This window comes from Lonchura striata, chromosome 6, assembly GCF_046129695.1.
Source record: "Lonchura striata isolate bLonStr1 chromosome 6, bLonStr1.mat, whole genome shotgun sequence".
Classification (NCBI taxonomy): domain Eukaryota; kingdom Metazoa; phylum Chordata; class Aves; order Passeriformes; family Estrildidae; genus Lonchura; species Lonchura striata.
In genome coordinates, this window is record NC_134608.1 from 44532100 (window position 1) to 44544666 (window position 12567).

A 12567-nucleotide genomic window follows, 5' to 3' on the forward strand; every position below is an offset into this window, starting at 1 on the left:
GCAAAAGACAGACTACATTCAACAGTCTTGCCTCCTTTTTGTGCTACCCCAGCATGCTCAGTGGAGCTGGTCAAGGTGGGGCTCATCTCACCTACAACACAGATATGTCCACAAGAGCCCATCATCAAGACCCTCTTTATCTGTTTCAGGTATCCACCTGCATTACAATGAGGTGGAAGTGCTCATTTCCTCTGCTGCCTGTCTAGGGGGACTGAGGGGCTGGGATGTTAGATGCCAACATCTGGACAGGGGAATTGCACCCTGACATTCCCCATCCTGCACTTTGCTGGTAAGCTTTTCAGAGTGCAACTATCTCACCCTGCACCTATCTCAAAAGCACTTCAGCCCCTAAGGCCCGAGGGTAACACTACACTTCAAGCAGGAGATGAGAGGCCCAAGCCCTGAAGTGTTTATGATCAAGAAAACTTCACAACACCTTCCCTGTAATGATGTTCCAAGTGGATCTAAATAATTTTGGGGGATGGCTGAAGAGAAGGCAGAGCTGCAGGTCTCAGCCTGCCTCTATGTTAGCAGGTGAAGAAAGAACATCCCAGGCACCAAACACTTTGTGCCATGAGAACCCAGAGAGCCTGCAAGGTTCACTTTGTGCCCATCAAGACGTGCACCATGACAGGCAGGGGAGGATGAACACATGCAGCAGGGCTAGGTCAAGGACATGGGAGAGGATTGCCATTTCTTCTAGTAGAGAGACTTGGGATTTACAGGCCAGCCTGAGGACTCTCCTCCTTTCCATGACTTATATACAATCCTTTGGAGCAGGCAACACAGGAGCTTGATGCAGACAATTGCAAAATAACAAGTCTAGGGGAAGGAAGTCAAAGCAGACAGCACACATTAAATGGAGCTGTCATGCTCCTGGGCTGGCCAGGGGAGAAATGGAAGAGGTATTCTGAGATCTGTGGAGCTGTCAGCCCTCATGCTACAGAAAACAACAAAATCAAGCTCAGACAGGGATTGCAGACAGAATAACTTCCCTGATAACATGATGCATGGAGGATAAGTTGCTACAAAGGGCCCTCAAATCAAATGGGGGAAAAAAGCAAGCATGGAAGAGACTGCACAACATTCACCCATGGTGGAACTGAACTGAAAGGTTCAGAAGAAAATGAGAAGTTTAACTCAGCTCCCTGAAAGGGTGACTTACTGTTGGCAAAGCATGTTCTTCTACCTCAGCATTCAGTTATCACCAAGCTCACAGACTCCGACCTCAGATTTTATACATTATCTCTCTGTATTCTAATCCAAACAGTATTTCCTCCCAATGTCCCAGGAGAGCAAGCCATGTTGAGGAAGTGTGCCTGTTGATTGTCCACCTCCCTGCAGCAGCTGCCAGTCACATCCCAGTTCCACAACGCATTTGATTATTTTGATCTGTTCAGGTGGTAGTGTTCTTTTTCTTCTCCTCTGGGATTTCTTCTAAAATTGCTCTAAGCTGCAAATTGAATAAACTAATTCCAGGTGCAAATATTTTGAAACAAAGGAGATGAAAACCTGAACTGACCTGAGAGATGCTGCACTGCCCACCAGCCCAGCCACTGCAGTCAACAGAGTTCAATCAACTTCAGCTGAACCTGAACAAGACCTCACAACCCTGTTGCAATGCAATTGCAGGGCTTGCCAAAAAAAGCATGTACTTAGTAGCCTGCTCTGAGAAAGCCCAGCCCTCTCCTAGGCACTCAGCTTCCCACCTCTTCTTCACAAGGAGCACACTTCAGATAAGCAACTCTATAGATCTTTTTTTTTTTAACTGTACATCTTCCACTAAAACTCAGGAGGGCTTTCCTCAGCCTTCTCAAGAGCATCCTTGTTTTCCCTTTCCAAAACAATGGCCTTGTTTTTTCTTTAAAACAGTAGAAATTGCAAGCCAGCTTTCACAGCTCAGTTTGCATCCATGAATTGGTGACTACAAAATGCAAGTAGCTGCCCTGGGCCTTTAGAAATCCCCAGCCAGGGACCTGTACCTTATGGGCTGTAATCCTCCCCCATTTCATCTCTAAAGCTGGCTAGTACCAGAGGCTCTTCCTGACCACCTCCCTCAGAGAATCCCCACCAAAACCTTGTGGCTACAGCAAGGACTCAGCAACAACTGCCCTGTTTAGATTATTTGAACAGGCTACAGCCCCATTAGAATCGAAGGAGGAAGACAAACCTAAATCACAGGAATTGCACCTCAGCATGGGCGGTTTCATCTCAGCAGCTTCCCTTTGCTCACCTCCTGTCCTGAACAGGTTTATCATCCACTCCACGGATGCTCTGAATTACCCCAGAGGTGAGCATATTTCAGCAACAAATTGAACCGTCACAATACATTCCTTTCTACACTGTTTTTTAAAATACGTGCGCCCTGGCTGCCAGAGATTTGTTTTGGAAAGATTAGATTAGATTAGGTGCCTCGGAAACTGCTTTGTAAAAAAAAGTAAAGCGTTTTTGCTTCTTGAAGAAATCCACCTTTCTTCACCCCCTACCCCAGGAGGTTTTATTTTTTAACCTTAAAAATTTGGTCAATTAACTACACTTTGTTTTTCAGATCTTTCCACAAAAAGTGCCTCGGTGCAGATGACCAATAGGGAGGTTGCTCATTTTGCAATCATCTGCCAGCAACACAAATTAAGATCCTAAAGCCCTCTGATTTTAAAAACAATCCACATCCAGAGGCCTCCAGCATTTCTATTCAACTGACCAAATATTCTTACTGTCTTGCCAACTCATAACAAGACACTCAGTTTTACCAGGGGATGTCTATCCATTTCTTAGGACTTCTTAGGACACAAACCCCACTAACAGCCTGGAAGACTGACATGCAAAGGACTGCCATCCCAGCCCTCCACTCGCATCACTTCTGAGACCAAACACCTAAAATATTAAAATACCAGTTAAGACAGCCTTGCTTGAAATGATAAAAGGAAATAAACCCCCACCTTCTCAGGGTTCATTGCGATAAGAAAACACTTCTCTCACCAGAGAATCAGCTTAGTGACATGTCAATAGCTGGGTGCTGAATCTTTTGACACTCATCAGTTTCCAAAGGAAATGGGAAGCTGACCTTGCAGTCAAAGTGCCAGACTAGGACAACAATTTCTGTTCTCAGCTCTGCACTAAGCTCCTCCTGTAAATGTGAATGTTCATTCCCCAGTTCCCAGCTGTAAAACAGGGGGTTGTAATGTCTCTCCTCTCCCTGCCCGGTGCCCCAGCTATAGGCACTGGTAGATACTTGGCAATTTTTCACTTTCTAGCAGATACGAGGGGCAGCCAAGCCTGGGCACTTCATAGATTGGAAAAGGGCGGCTGCTTGAGATATACATCACAGAGGAAGAGGAACAGCAGAGGTATAAACTGATGTCTACTGAACACAGACTAACGTGTTCATCACAGAAGGAATGTGAAGCACAGGACATCTTGTCCAGCCCCTGATAATCAGGTGCAGTAATTGTGGGGATCAGATGACTACAGTCTGCTCATGAATCAGAGATTTCCAACCTTATCCATCTACCTCCTTGGTCTGCCACAGACCTGGGTGAGACCCTGCACATGTTCTCGTAATTATGAGCCACATCAGTACATAGCCATAGTTTCTGTGGAAAAGCAGAGACTGAAGCACTTTTCCACGTTTAGATCTCACTCTCTCATAGCTCTGTTTCCTACCTCCACCATGGTCATGGTAGTAATTTCTTTCCAGTGCATATGTTTTGAGAATCAATACCTTGATATTTGGAAATTATAGGGACCACCAGAATAGCTACAGAGCCATCAGCTGCAACTGAGTACGGCAGAATAGAGGAGATGCAGCTGTACTCTTAGGAGAGAGAGCAGATCTGACTCTCTAACACTTCAGTACAGCCACCGCACACCCCAGGAGGACAACGAGGCAGAAAGTGAAGCTGGGATTTGTGTGCACCTCCTCATCCATCAGCAGCTATGCTGACTGTCAGATGGGAGGTGACACCACCAACCAGTGCAGTGATATCCTCCCCCTGCCTAGCCCCAGCACTTATCCTCACCCTGCCTCCCACATCAGCGGAGCAAGAAGCCAGCACATGCTTGTCAAAGCAGGTCAGGGAGCAGACCACTTGCCCAAGGCTGCCTGTGTGGAAAGTGGGACAAGCCCTCCAGAAAAAGCCGACTGGCCTCTTACAATATCATGCAAATCAGGAAAAGGCCGGGAGAAACAAGACTGGGAGAAACCTTGCATGACCAAGGTTATATTGTAAGGTTATCTATTCATCCTCTGCACACAAGGAGGGTAAGCAAGGGGTGTGCATGCACACACCAGGCAGGAGGTACCTCCTGCTTTCACCAACATTTACTATGTTTGCATTCTACAAAACAGAGTTGTGCTGTTCACGGCAGGAGTCTAGCAGAGTGGGACACAAAAGGAGCCACTGCATCTACAGACAGAAATCCAAGGGGAGACAATGAAAAAAAAACCCAAAAAACACAAAATTAGCATACAGACAAGCCAGGATCAGTCCCATACAAAAAAACGTGATTTACTTAACATAATTAACTACTATTTTATCTATTTATCATACCAACTAAAGCCTGGTTTCTCAAGCCCAGCCTTTTCCTGGAGAATGAATTCCAGTCCCTCACATAACATTAAACCCCTGACATCCAATGCAAAGCCATCAGCAAGGAAGGAGCATGGCTGCTACGATCGCTACAGAAACAGAAGACCTAGTGCCACACACTCTGGCTCCTGAAGTGGCTATCTGGGTTGGGATGGAATCCATCATTTGCAGGCTCCAAATTTATACATTCAAGCTTATTCTCTTCACATGGTTTGAAGCAGGCTGAATAGAGCTGGATGTAAGCCACAGAATTGCTGAAGATAGCACAGAGTGTCAGAGCGCTCAACGTGATCCTGGAGCAGGCCGACACGGTGGCTGCCTGTTACCCAAAAAACTGCTGATGAACAGAGCTCAGTTCTCAGCAAGCTTCTAAACAAGATCCCAGTTTGCCTCAGGCACAAGCACTTGCTGGCCAGACTCTTTGGAGATTTTTCACTGGCTTGCCTTTCTCAGGGAATACAGCCCCATGCACTTCCACTACCAGCCAGCCATGCCTGGGTTCAGCCCTGACCAGCACGAGAGCCAACGCACCACTCTGCTAAGCAGCAGCCTCCACAGTGCCCTTTTCCACTGATCTCCTCGCTTCTCTCTGCAGAGCCTCAGCCAGGGAGAACAGGGCAGCCTGGAGCAGCCCCCGCTGTGCACACCTGCATCCCTCACTTCACTCCTACTCTCTGGCTTTTTACATCTTGCTCCTCTTCTTCTCCCAGTAAGAGCACCACATCCTCTTCATTTTACAGGCCACAGCTTCTCCTTCACATCTGCTGTTCTCTCAAGGATGCTAAACAAGCAGAAGACGTACAGGCATCTTCCCAGAGACATTGCAGCAATGTCTCTTTTTTGTATTTGTCAAGTTAGTGCTCCCACACACACACATTTAAACTCAGCTCCACCAGCTCTTGAATTTAACTTGCATACAAGCAGTCTGATCTATAAAGAATTTAGCTATGCAAAAGGAAAAATCCTCTTAAAGTTTGGCCCACAGCACTATACAAGCACCTGGGCTGCCACTGCCTCTGCATTATCAGAGTGCCTTACCCAGGGCATCCTACCCCTTCAACAGATAACCAGCAAATATCCAGCCTATCTGCTATGTCAGTACCCCTCCTAAAGAAAAGTCCAGCAAGATAAGCAACCAGTTTAGCCAAGACCACATGGTGGTGGGGGGGGAGGGTCAGGACTCCCCAGCTCACAATTCTGTGGCTTTAACCACAAAGCCATCTTTCAGCACAGACATCAGCTGTTCCAAGAACCCACACTGCTGTCAGATCAGCACCACAGGCAGGTCAGGCTTTGAGACAGTAAGCATAGAAAAGACTATTCTTTCTGTAGGCATTCAGGTCAGTCAGCAGCACACAGAGGAGGCTATAGAACCATACCTCACTGGTGAGAAGTTGCTAACAGGGTTTTGGTTTTACCAAGCCGGTCATTAAACAGTGCTGGTCCCACGTTACAGAGAAATAGGTACCAACACACATAATAATCCAGATCATGCTGAAGTATTTACCTCTGGATATCTGTAATTATAAACCAAACATCATCAGCTTCTCTCTCTCCCTGCAGTAAATAATTAACTGCAAAAGAATATTCCTCTTGGCTCCATCCTCCCCAATCAATTCTGCTTTGCAATGGTGTGCTGCCTGGATTGCTCGCTGTGTCAGTGCACCCGAGGGCTCCCCAAAGCCCCTTGGAAGACTCAGGAGAGGTGGAACTGTTCAATTCAGTATAGCACAGACTTTTCCTTCAGGGTACAAGGGGGCATTGTGGCATAAGTCCCAGTACTTCAAGCAGTCAGCTATGACATGCACAGCTTAGCTCATACACTGCTGCAACATCACTGCAACCGTCAGCGGAGGCGAATCACGCACTTTGAGCACTCCCATCACACTCCTCTGGACTGCCTGAGCTTTATTGCCAAAGCAGAGCAAATTTCCTCCCCTGAAAGACAAGATTTTCTATTCCTTTCATTGTTTTTTGAATTATCCTCCCCATCCCTAGATTTCATCTAGGGGTAAAAAAAAAAAAAGAGAACCACAAAACAAACCAGGTCTTCTTTATAATAGAAACTTCATTTCTTAAGAGACTTTCATTTCTGAATACTAGATCAAAGCTGAATATTGTGACTGCTCCGTCATGCACTATAACCTGCACAATGACCTGTTCACCTCTCACCACCTACCCTCATCAACCTGCATTTCATACAGACACTGGAAGTAATAGATAAAACAGAAATCGTCCAGAGCACTCGTTCCTTTTGCCCTACTGAAAGACACCTCCTGGCTGTAAACTCAGTGGGGAGGAAAGATGATGCCAGGAGGAAAGCAAAACTGCCTGGCAGGAAGGCTGGGTTTGGTCAGACAGCAGATGGAAGCAGGTTACATACAGATACACAACCAGGGAACAACACAAGGACTGCCATTTGATCCTGTTTCCTTTCTTAAGATATAAAGTCAAATCCACTTTTGAAAAAGGCATAAGGAGAAGGCAAGCAAAAATGAGAGCTGGGGAAATCCTCCAGAACTGCAGGAACACCCTTCCTGCAACAGCCAGAAAACACAGGGAGAGGCAGAGAAGCATTACCACCAAGCAAACATCTTCATACTCACACACAGTCTGAGTTCAGTTTTACATTTTTATGCATTTAAACACATCCCATATTTAGTTCAGCTGACTATGAAGTGCTCAATAAAAAAATTCCACCAGGAAAGTAGAGAAAAAAAACAGAAAAAAGGCTAATTGAGACTCAGAAAGCATATAAAGAGAAGTTCAAGAAAGAGACGTAAGAAAGAATGGAAGTAAAACCATGACACAAAAGAGATAAATGAAACAGATACCAGGGACAGTTCAGGAAAAGATCAACCATGCAAAAATGGAATGAAAACTGGAAAGGAAAGATAAGAGAATGAGGAACATGCCATAACAGATCAGTTGAACAGCAGCTGTCAGATAGATAATTCATTTAATTTCATCTGTATTTGTCAAATAATTTGTTTGATTAACGATATTTTGTGGTCTTCAGGCAGGTATAAAGCTGATCAAATATCATGTCATAAATATATTATTAGATTAATACAAGTAAAAATCAAATACATTCAACATTTTTATCTGCTGCTTAATAAGCTCTGGTTCTAAGTTTACAGTTCAAAAATGTTAAAATAGAAAGTTGGGGATAAATTACAATTAAAGATTACTTGAAGCACAACCATTTTGCTTTTCCTAGACTGACAAAAATACAGTATACTGTATAACTCATCTTGAGAGACAGGAGAGAATCACCACCCTCCCACAAGGAATCCCTCTCTATAGGCAGTACTTTTTGTCTTGATTTTATTTTGTTGAATGTTTCCCCAGTATTCAACTTTGCTACTCCATAAAGGTTTTTCACCCCCCAAAAAAAACTGGTGAGCGCCAAGGGCAACCTAATAGAAATGTAAATTTGGGGTGCAGTGGTTGCAGGAGGGAAGGCAGTGGGAGCCATATCCAGCCTGGAAGCAAAAGCTTATGTTTGAGATGAGCTTTGCTCCTCTTAAAGGGAAGTCAGGTGAAAGATGGACAAAGACACCTCAGGATTTCTACTCTCACAGGGAAAAGTCTCCTGCATTATCAGCAGCCTTCTCCAAACCTCCCTGGAAGAACCAGGAAAAAAAAAAAAGGTCACTTGGCAATTTTTCAGCCTGTTTTTATCCTCCTCCCCCAAGACAACAGTAAGGTCCCCTTGAGAATTGTCAGACCATGGGGTGGAAGCCATCAAAGGCAGAGCACCTCCACAGGCGTGGTGGCACAGCTGCCAGGGAGCCCTGGGAAGCAGAAGCAGGCTCAGTAAGGAAACCATGGCCATGGCTTTCTAGGCCAGCATCAGAGGAACACAAGGCTACTCCCACTGCTGTTCTACCTTCACCACTGGCAGCAGGCAAGAATCAAACTCACCACAGGAGAGAGCCACAACAAGGGCAACACCCTGGGACCAGAAAAGTGTCCCTCAGGTCATAAGTCCTGTTTAAATATCTCAGCAATATCCCAAACTGAGATAATTATTGCTAATTACAAGATCATTTTTATGTAAACATGAAGGGTATTACCATGCATACTTCATCTCTTTTTAATTAAAAGAAGTAAGAAGTTAGCTGAGATAAAAAAAAAGACATGCTGACAGCTCCCACCCAAAAGCAGACTCTTCTGCAGTGATAACACCCATCAGCTTCCAGACCCACCGAGAAGACTGAAAAGGGAAATCAATCAGCATCAGCCTCCCCAGTGCTGAAATGAAGCAGTTGGCACATTATTAATCACACAGAAAAAACGTTTTACGAGGAGAAGGAAACGACCAGACACACAGAGGGGTGATACACATAGCTTCAGACATGGCTGTCTTAAAAACACTTGGGAAAATGACACAAATCACCAGCTGTAGAATTAAAATACTTCACGACTGTGAAGGATAAACACATCAGCAATTCTGACTACAGCAACTCTTTAGCTGAGCCCACACCAAACCTCATGTGCTTTCCTCCATTCAAAACCAGTTCCTGCTCCAAGATGCACATCCTACCCATGCCAACCAGACTGAAATACATCGTGACACAGCTTCACCAGGAGTTCATACCTTTTCTGCATTTCAAAGACCTACCCAGGAGCAACTTGTGTATCACAGGCTACAAGCGATATGACCATCCAACTCAGGACACTGAAATAGTCAATGGCTTGACTTGCCATGCAATGGCTTAACAAGCCATTCCTGCTGCACAGTCCTGTTTCCAGCTGTCCTAAGCATTTCTCCAGTAGCTCCAGAGTTTGCCAGTCCACTCTGACTTCTCATCATCTGTCTCCAGGCACGCTCCACTATTTGAGGCAATTCAAAACACATTCCCAGTCAGGAGCTGTATGGGCCAAGCGAGCCATCAGATGCACCTTCACTTGGGGTGAAGACGCTGCAGCCCCGGACGGCGCGATACCCTTGGCAGGGCAGCAGGGCGCAGGAAGGCTCGGCACGCTGCAGAGCCCCGGCGGCCAGCGTCCCTCGGAGGGAGGGAGAGAGAGGAGGGAGGTGTCACCAGCTCCGCAGAGCCGCATGCTCGCAGAACGGGGGACCTCGCTCACTCGCTCACAGCTGCACACCAATACCTGCGCCTCCGCCACCTGCCTGCCCTCTCCGCGCCTCGCTCCGGGCCTGGCGGCGCCTGGCAGCGCCAGGGAGCCGGTCTCTCCTGGGGGTGTCAGAGCCCAGTAGGTACCCGCTTTGGCCAAGAGTGGGAGTCTGCTGCTCCCCTTTTGAAGCATCACAGGACAGCGTGAGGGATGCAAGGGGATGAGGGAAGACGGGTGCAGTGGGCTGCAAACTGGGGGTGCGAAGAAGAGGAGGTGAACACGGCTGCAGCTAAGGGAGACGGAGGGGCGCGGGACGGCAAGGGAGGGAAGGAAAAAGGGCTGCAGCCTGGGAGGAGGACAGGAGTGCACAGAATCGGCAGAAGGAGGGCAGGGGATGGAGGGCAGAGAGCATGGAGGGCAAAGGGGGTACAGAGGCTGCGGCTCGGTGGTACCCCGCCACCCTCCCACGCCGGCGGCCTGCCGGGGCTCGGGTCGGCAGGCAGCGCCCAGGCAGCAGAGTCATGGCGCGGCCAGGCGAGCAGGTGGGTGGCCGCCACCGCCCCCAACACCCCGGGCCCCGCCGCCGCCCACCGGGCCGAGGGTCCGTTCCTTTTCACCGCCGCCCCGGGCACGGCGGGCACAGCCGCAGCACAGTGGGGGCACGAACTTGGCGGCGGGGGGAACAGCCCCGCTAACAGGTGGCGGCGGCGCTGCCGACCCGTCCCCGCCGAGCCGGTGGGCGCTGCCCCTGCGCGACGGCGCGTCCCACCCACCCCGACCCAGCGCCAGCCCGCTCCCGGCGGTCACTCACCGGCTCGCCCACCCCGCCGGCCGGGATGCGCGTCCTGGAGAGCGGAGCGCGGAAGTTTAAAGCCGGATAGCAGTATTCGCTTTTGCCCTTCCAATGTAGGAAAAACCAAACTAGACGAGGCGCCCCCCCAGGCGGGCGAAACCCCGCTCCGCTCCTCCCCGCCGGGGGCTTCAGCCGCGCGTCGGCCCGGCGGCGAGGGGAAGTTTCCACCGCGGTGGTGGAGGCGCCCCCGGCGTGCCGCGCCCGCCCCGCATTGGCACGGGGCGCCGGGGCGCTGTGCCGCCGCCGCGCCCGGACAATGTGCGTGCGGGGAGAGCGGGAGCGGAGCGGGAGCGCGCCCCGCCGGCGGCCGCGGCACACGCCCAGCCCGCGCCCCGCCCGCCCGCCGCTCGGCGCCCGCCCGCCGCCCCTGATTGGCGGCCCCCGCCGCCTCCGCCCTCCGGGTGGGCCGCCCGCCCGTCAATCTCCGCCGCCGCCCGCCCGCCGCGGCCCGGCCGCGGGGCGGTCCCTGGGGCGGCGGCGGCGGCTGCGGGGGGGCCGAGCGCTGCCTCGCCCCGGCGGGTGACCCCTGCTGCCTCCGCTCCCTGCGCCCCGGGAGCCGCCGCGACCGCGTCCTTTCCCCTCCGGGACCCGTGTGCGCTTCCCGCGCCGCGGCGGCCCCGCCGCAGGAGCGCCCCGCAGCCCCGGGGAGGGGAAGGCCTGGCGGCCGCCGCTCCCGCAGCCCGCCCTTCCCCGCGGGACTGCCGGGGCCGCGCTGCCTTTGTCGGCGCCCCACGGAGCCCTTCTGGGGAGGAGGACCGGAGACCCCCGAAATGTAGCGCTGATGGCCAGTCACGGTCCTGCGCTAAACTCGGCTCGCAGGGTGCGTTTATCTGGCCCCGGGAAATGGCTAGAAAAATAGATGACTCCAAATTATTCAAGTGCAATTAAGGCCACAAAGGAAAAGACACCTGAATTGACTCTGTACAAGGCAGATGGCGTTCAGTTAGGCTTAACACCAGAGATATGCACTGTCTGGGCAGAATTACTGCAATTTCAGATGAAGGTCCAAGCGTGTCGAAAGGCTCTCATCTGATCCTATTTGGGTGCCTCAAGGAGCACCGCTGAAGTAGAGCTAGTAAATATCGATGGACTCAAGCTTCATGTCCTGAAATCAGGTCTGTCAATCAGTGCTTCCCATTCTGCCACACTACACCAGACATTTTCTACTCTGGGCACTGTGATTCCCCTATTACTATTTGGAAACTGGATAGTGGATTGCATAGTCGCTGTATTTTCCAGCAGCTTGCAGAAGTCATCAAGCTTTGATGCAGAATATGATGCCAAATAAAGTAGGCACTCCTGGTACTGGAGAAGTACTGTTCTCTCTGACATATGTTTCAAGTACACTTTCACAATTTATTTCTTCCATTAGAAAAGTATCTAGTAATCTGAAAATCGATCTAAAAACCATTGTTCTAGATACATAATTTTGACACATAATAAAAAGAAAGCTCTTGCCCTGCAGAGCTTTGTATCAAGAGCAGATTAAACACATTCTAAAGATATACATTGAGAGAGTTGTGCAGGTTTTCTCAGGTCTCACAAACATGTTGCACCAGCACAAACAAACCTGCCGGAGCACTTTTCCAAAAACCAGCACGCCAGCAGACAGGTCCAAACAAAAAGGCTGAAGCTTTAACCTACCTTGAAACTCTTTCCTTGCTTCTAACAAGCCCTCCTGACTCTGAATGACCTCGTAGCTCTCCGCGGAAGCGAGGGCCGCAGCTCACGGAGAGCCAGCATCTCTCCCCAGCGAGCCGAGGGCAGAGCGGCAGCGCGCACAAAGGTGATGGGCTCCTCCGCAGGCAGCCACACGCACGCACCGCGCACCGCCTCTCCGGGCTACCTGTCTCGTCTTGTTTTAGCCCTTTCCAACGAGCAGGCAGGGTACTGGAGCATGCAGAAAGCTTGCTTTTTGAAGCACCCTGAAAACAGGCTTGTATTTTTTGGTACCTTGGTGGCCCTGAAGAACTTGTCAGGAAGCAAGCACCAAATAGGTAGTAAAATAGGCACAGCTATGGGGGAACCTCAGTTTCATGC

The 12567-nt window shown here is 49.8% G+C and overlaps 1 protein-coding gene across 1 annotated transcript in view; it reads right to left on the minus strand.

Annotated features, from left to right (window-relative positions):
- Positions 1–10747, minus strand: part of HRAS (HRas proto-oncogene, GTPase) — a 39613-nt gene extending 28866 nt beyond the window's left edge. The window contains exon 1 of the mRNA XM_021555069.2: positions 10486–10747. The gene's annotated coding sequence lies outside the window, so the exon portion shown is untranslated. The remainder of the gene's footprint in view (positions 1–10485) is intronic.
- Between the last annotated feature and the right edge of the window lie 1820 nt (positions 10748–12567).